Consider the following 6,062-nt stretch of genomic DNA (forward strand, 5'->3'; position numbering starts at 1 on the left):
GAAATGCCTGGCTCTTTCCCCAATTTTTACGAAAGTTTAGAGCTTGTACATATTTTCTTCCGGCAAATGAAAAGAATTTTGGGGTGAAATTTTGCGGTATAAGATTGAGAATACGACATTGGTCAGTCATTAATCTCCACGCTGGCAGCCGTCAACCTCCGACACGGAGGCATCAGTTAAGTGAGTGGAAGATTATAAGCTTCGGCTGACTGCAGAACAAAAATAAACTTGCTGCTCCCAACTCGAGTGCAGAAGGAAATTCTAGTGATATACTGGAATAATTATGCTGGCTTTACCAGGTAAAAGAATTTCTTGTTTCAATGGGAGGACATCGTTCCCATATTGAACACTCCATTTGCCAAACTGCATTTGGTGGGTCGCCTTTCTTTATACCTGATCAACATAACACAAACCGAAACTACATGCCTATTTGAAGGTGTGTTCAACTTGACTTCAACTACTTCAACTCTTACAAGGGACTTCACTGTTTGTCCTGTCATAGCCCAATGCTTTCCATTTGAGGAACTGGGTTCCTCATTACCATGTCACGAAAGCTGATAGTGAAGTTCTTGATCTGTTTCGCCCGTTTGCGCCTACTTGTTGATGCTGAGTCAACCCAAAAATATTTAAGCAGTTTCTTGTTTGCAGTATTTGTACAAATTTTTTAGACGAATTCAAGACTCAGTCACCTTGATTGTGAGGTTATTAAAGCGGTATTGCGAACTGTTTGTACAACAATTTGCAACAGAATATGGAAAATTACAGGTGGGAATGCCTTGATCCGCACTCATCTGAGTTGCACTGCATTTGCTGCTTAAAAAGAAAATACTTTTTATTGTTTTCGAACGACCCATCGTTGCAGAAGAGTGATAGGGAAAAATTCCTTGTTGCCATATTATGAGAGGAAAGTGGACCGATGCATACCAGATGTGAGGCACTTCTCATGTTACCCAATTTATTTACTTCTTGATGTATAAAGAAGTGGGCTCAGTTGCACATAAGGAATACTTTGGAATCATATGGATTATTTATCTGAAAGTGGTAGGGTTAGATATGTTACATGTTTGTAAGGCTGGAATACAATGGGAAAATCGGGCGGCCACGTACTCGACCCTTGTAACGAACGATTTTAGGGAACAAAGCATAGGCCTTAAAACACGAACTAATAGGAATGTTCAAAACTGGAAGACACAAAAAAAGTTTTTTTGCACTTTCGAAATTTCTAACACAATGGTTAACTTTACTAGATAAATATCACCAATTTAATGATAAAATTACAAGTCTGATCTATTAGCACCAAATCATAAAGACTTTTATAAGCTATTGCCAGACCCTAAGATAAAGCACTTTGTGCAGGAAACAATACATTAATTCTCCCAGCTGAAGAAATGTTCCCAAATGGAGGAAACATTTTACTACTAGGAAGTTACTGCTGCAAAGTATCAGACAATAGCAAATTAGCTCGCTCAAAACTTCACATCGACTGAAGTAACACCTGCAACTTGCTCGCACACCTGGCAGTAAAGGAGTGGAATGGGAGGTATTTTCGTATGTGGGTGCGTGTGTATGGTGTCATGCTCTATCACAGCAAATAAATGCGCTCAAATCGGCGTCAGAGCCATTAACTGCTACAGCGGCGTCAGGCATGTCGCTGGTTTTATAGGGATTTTTTCATCCCCTCTCCAAATTGTACCCTATTATGCTTACATACAACAACAATTCGTGTAAAAGTTATGCTTGTTCATAGTTTTTAAGGCTTACGCACTCTCTAATTAGATAGGTAAACAACGTTTAACTATTCCTTCAACAATGCATAGTCTTTTAAACCGCAGTTGACCAGCATCTGAAACATTAAAGTTAACTTTCGAACTAATTTCGTGCACTTAGATGATACACAGTAAAGATTCTGCAATTTATCAAAGTTATTGGTAATTCGTATTCATCTGTGAGGGATCACATTCTAATGGAGCATACGCTGATTGAAGGACAATAAGGAGTGATGCCTTTCCGTGATGACAAGATGAAGGCGGACCCCTTGAAAATGGTAGTGTCCATGTGGATGACCATGAAAATTAAAAACTACCCCTCTTTTACCCAGTCTCTTTTTGAGTGGTTTCTTCGATGCTACCTTCCGTTATTCTTCTACTTCGGCCACGATTAATTTGCCTGCATATAGTCCTCAACTGACTCATTAAAAAAAGTGACAGGATGGATTTTGCACTTGTGGGTGACAGGACATTCTAAAGATTAAGTTAGGATTATTGGAAACTTTGCCTTCTGAGAGATCAATTGTAACAACTACGTGGTTACTATAGATATGCTGCTAAAGATTTAACAATGCACGACAGCAAGTGCATTCCATGTAGCAGAATTGTCTTCATGACAGTATGCAAAGGTAAGAAGAGTAAATAATTGAAGGATAACTCTACATTGCACCTAGTTCAGTTTCATCAGTACCCATTTCTTTACTACGTAAGACGATATGGTCAACAATAAGCCAATCGAATACCCGAATCAAATTTGCTGATTATCATCAACAATGCGGCGCCTCAAGTCATCCCAGAAGAAGTATCAGCTGAGAAATAGGTTCTTCACTAGTGTACAGAGGGAATGCATGACTACCACTGTGAAGTGCAGAGGAGAAAACAGAGACGGTGTAGTCAACCACTAAACTCATGCATGTATCATTTAATGCACAAAGTTGAACCGGTGGTTCGTATGACTGAAGAAAGTAAATGTAACATCTATCAAACCTCAGTCATAAAACAGTTCCCTGTTGCGGGTAAATTTAGACTATCATAATCAACATTTTATAAGCCAATGCATTTCTCACAACAGGCTAAATTTACGAGGAAATGGAATAAAATCATCACATAAAATCGTAATAATGAAGTCTCGTCCTCTTTAAACAGTCAATGTGATTAAATTGCAGTTAAGTGTGCTAACGGAAGCAACAGTCAAGCTATCCGTCGATTAGCATACTCCAACACAACAGATTTCTTAGCAATCCAGAACACGCCTTGGACTGTTTTGCAAACAATGGACACAGTCAACGAGAATATGCATTTTCTAAGACCGGAAAGTGTAAAAGTGCAAAAGGCATTGGCAGGTTTGAGTACAAATTTGTCATGTGTATTCGCATTTTAAATCATTCTGATTAATTTTAGCCGTTTAGAGCACGTCAACATTCTTGGGCAGTTGTTGTGACAAATTTGTTATTTGTAAGGAAGCTTGCGTTGCCCACTTTTGCTGCTTTTCATTTTTCGGCGTTTTTTCTAAGCTTTAATGGGTAGGTGAATTGAATTCAGAGGAAGGCCTTATAGCTGACTCGTGATAGGCTGATAGGATTCCCCAGTTTTTTTAAGAAATAAGCACATAAATTCCAATTTTTCATTTTATTGCTGTGCTGCAATCCTAGTAAGACTGAGAGTTCCCCCTGGGAGATTTCCAGACTAGTCCAAAGGGTTTGACTATTTAACTCTGCGATTCCATTAAGAATTACGACCCATTTTTGATTCTTTTCTACCAATCCCCTATCACTGTCAGAATTTAGACAAAGACAGATGCTGGATTTAATGCATCGGCAAATAGACCTCTTCGAGAAGGTAATTCATTTGACAAATAAAGATAAAATTGTTTCAGTTTTTTTGTACTAGTACGAAAGGCCTTCAAGTTTGGCAAGTTTTTTTAAGGTTTTTAGTAAATAATAAGGGTCCAGGCGATAAAAGCAGTACTTACTCTTAATACCGTTTCCCTGCGGCATTTACCCACTTTTCCCTCCTACTGTATCCTATTTCGGAGCTGGTCAAAAGCCCAAAGCTCTCGTTGTTTGTGGAAGCGTCCGCTTGGAGCTAAGCACCACTGGGGCTGCTATGTCCCCCATTCGACTTTTAAGGCCGGTCATATACCCGTGGATGTCCACTAATTCTAAATCTCAGTTCACTGCTGTGCTCCGTTTCATGCATGCACCTCCACTCAACGTTTGTTTGTCATCCTAGATAATAGTGTTCGTCCCAACTGATGCTTAAGTGTTGCTTGCCACGGCTCGTAGTGCCTCCAGATTGGTCTCCCTTTTTCAAAATTCTTGTTAAATCAAATGTTCAAGTTCAAATTGATCCATCTTGCACAATAATCGCAGCTATAGGTGTGTTGTGTCTTCAATTTTACCAAATGGGAAACGGGCACTGCAGATCCACAGGATCCTCGTTAGGTAGGGATTTAACAGAGGAACGTAGAATATCTAATTTCCTTAAGAATGGCAAGTTCCAAAGGTGTTCGCCCTCAGTCATTTTTTCATATGAAGCAGTTTGACATGAAAATTGTATCCACTCTTTAATCAAAGTGTAATCACTAGATTTAAATAAATAGAAACGCTGCAAATTTTAGTTATATCAAAGTTTAGACACTGATTTTTAAAAGTTTTCCTCAGGGAGGCCTCTGCAATAATATTAGCAAGTAAATGAGAATGAAGAAAACGGAGATGTTTCGTATTTAGGTACTTCACAGGAACAAAAAAGATACTCTATATTCATTTTTTTCGCCAAAATGCGTATTTTAGGATTCTGCCTCAGGGAGGAAATTCTCGGCCGATTTTACACCTAACATTGGAGGCCAAAACGCTATTTTGAAAGGGCCGACTGCAGCAGTATGCACAAGTCCATAGGTCCTTATGGGCCTTATCTTCTACTTTTGTAATAAGTGAATGATTTATCTATCTCCCATCTATCCATCCATCTATCCAAGGGTGGCTAATTTTCGGCCTTATGTAAATGTGATACTCATTCTTTGTACTTTTAGCCATGGGCGTAACAATAGTTTTTTGTAAAATCAAATGAACAACTTTTGTCTATTCTGCTTGATACCAATAGAAAATCGCAGTGTGTCATGTGTATGTGTCCAAGCTAAATAATCCCTTTTATCACAAAATCATTCCCTAACTGGACGCCATCGAAGCGCTGATAAATATGAACGCTGATAAATTACGAAACCACTAAATGGTACTTTTGAATGAAGGTTAAGTCAGCCTTCTTTTGAAGAGCAATTCGTGATTAAAAACTCACATATTTGGGGATCGCATCACATGCGAGTACTTCCCTGTGATCTGGCAATCGGTGCACATTCCATTAATCCATTTTCCATTATAGACATACAATGGAAAGCACCGCAAAGCAAACAAATGTAAATACTTCGATACAATCACGTGCAGTTCTTCACCTCTTTGCAGGGCGTATCCACTTAATCACCACACGACAGAGTCAATTTGTGCCACCAAGTTAAGAAGTTGATTTGCGATTCCCTAAGCTTCTATCTGCCAAATAAAAGACAAGGGTATGTAGTGAGTATAGCCTACAACACAAAGGGCAAAGTTATTGATCTGCATAAAATTCTTTCAGAATTCTATTCAAAAATTTTGGCCGATTATTTGCGATAGCTCCTGCTAGCTCATGATTCAGTCTGATTTGAGCTCCGCCAATCAGATGCACATTGGGGTTGCCGAACACTTGTTTGTGTGTATTGGCTTAAAGACTGTTAGTCCTAGTTGTTGCGTGATCTGCACTTAACCTAGCAGACTGATAAGCAGACATCATGACGTACTTAGTCTGCCCATTATTCCGAACGAAAGGACATACCCGAGCAATCCACAATCTAATGCCTGCTCCTCCGGACATAAACCACTTGCAAGCTGCACTTGATAAATGGTCTTGCCCCCCAACAAACTGACCATTTCGTACGGGATTGTTTAATGCAAAAACGGGGTGATACTGATCACCGATTGCGAGGTAGTCGGTAAATCACTCAAAGGGTTGTTCGGTAGGTCTGTTAGTCCGTTAGTAGGTCAGTCGACTGGAAGATGGGTCGGGTAGCAAATACTTTGAAGTATGTCATGCTGCAGGGTTTGTGGAAGGCTGTCAGAAGAGGTGAATAAAATGTTGACGGTGCTTACAATTTCTTCCTCGTCATTCATTATTGTATATGGGTGACACTTACACCTTCTGAAGCTTCCATGACTCCCTCGGTTGACATGAGTGCAAACCAATCGTTTCTTCACATCTTATGGCCAA

This window comes from Echinococcus granulosus (assembly GCF_000524195.1).
Source record: "Echinococcus granulosus chromosome Unknown EG_S00024, whole genome shotgun sequence".
Taxonomy (NCBI): domain Eukaryota; kingdom Metazoa; phylum Platyhelminthes; class Cestoda; order Cyclophyllidea; family Taeniidae; genus Echinococcus; species Echinococcus granulosus.